Source organism: Borostomias antarcticus (genome assembly GCF_949987555.1).
Source record: "Borostomias antarcticus genome assembly, chromosome: 6".
Taxonomy (NCBI): Eukaryota; Metazoa; Chordata; class Actinopteri; order Stomiiformes; family Stomiidae; genus Borostomias; species Borostomias antarcticus.
Genome location: NC_140239.1, coordinates 3,756,493 through 3,758,057, shown reverse-complemented (window position 1 = coordinate 3,758,057; position 1,565 = coordinate 3,756,493).

The window sequence follows — 1,565 nt, the reverse complement described above, 5'->3', positions numbered from 1 at the left end:
CTTAGGTTTTTGAGGATTCAATAAATAATGAACAAAACAGTCCATTAAAGTTAGGGTTTCAATAACAGCAAAAGTAAATCCAAATGGTTTGTGTATGGTAACTGTTATACTTGGTTTATACTGGGCTTTACACATGATAAAAATTAACATGATTCATCATAACATCTTTTTGATGAATAACCTGAATAAATACGGGCATACATGAACTGTAACCTTACACCCTGTAGCCTATATTATCAGGCTATTTCAAATACCATGAGAAATTATCAAAGGAATCCACACATTCTTAGATAAAGACAATATTGAGGAATAGGTAAAGGATTTACCTGGATGCTTGTACGACTCCACTTGACCATGAACCTGAAATACACCACAAAAAAGCTCATATAGCGCTCCACTGTGAAATCACTCCAAATTATATTGGCTATAAAAAAATGTATGAAATTACCTTAATCAGAGTGACAAAAGCTATCAAAAACTGAATATGAAGAGATAGTTCCATTGTTCTTAGATAACTTAGCATCTGGTTACCACATACAGGCTACTCTAGGGCTACTATAAAATAATTGCTCATTGGTTTAAATCCCCCAAGAAAAAAGAATCCAATACGCGCAAAACATTATTCCAAGATGCTGGAACAATCGAACTTCTCGTTCCATTAGTCCATTTTCTCAAATAAAAAGACAACCTTTCCCCCAAAAAGCTAAATTTTCTAAAATGTGCGTAAAAACAACTTCATATCACAAAACGAACTTCATATCACACTGTGGTGCCAAAGCAAAAAGCCATCCATAGGTTTGTCGAAAACTTGTAATCCGTCTCTACATAACTTAGACGCGTCCTCCGGTTTTTGGGTTTGTTCTCTGACGTGCTTCGGACGTGCAGTGAGTCCAGTAAGAGGTACTGGGCTGTTCGATTGGTTGTGGGAGTTCAAAACGTGATGTCATTTTTGGAGTAATTGAAACTCAAGGTGGGGCGTCCGATGCATGCGTAAATGCCATTACCGTGATTAGTCCGCTAGGAACACACTAAAACAAATGTAGGCCTATATAATATGTTCATGAAATATCACATATTGTGAGAAATATACAATAGCCTATATGAGACACAGCCTATATACGTCAAATCAAACGAGAAAAAACGATTTCCACCACACTGAGCAAACGCCCCATTAGGAAAATATTGTCTAGTAAATTCAATTTCATGGGGATCACGGAATGGTCACGTAGGCTACTGTAGTTACCGTGTTCCACAGACTAGGCTAGTGGTCTACTCTGGGCCATGCATGTCTGCATCTAAATTGCTGGACGCATGAGTATTGCTTACCTCTTACAAAAAACATGTTATTACCTTATCTGCGCTTCCCAGCAGTCAGAGAAGACCGCTGGTATAACTGACACTTCACTGGTTGTTCAGTACCTGGAAAGGTTCGTGGGGCCAGAACCGCACACCGCATTCATGTAATGGTAAACAGCGCCCCCATGTGGCCTGATGTCATTTATCACGAACGAGCTGCTTTATCTATTGGGAAACAAGACTAGTAAAAAGAAAAAGTATGCGATTTG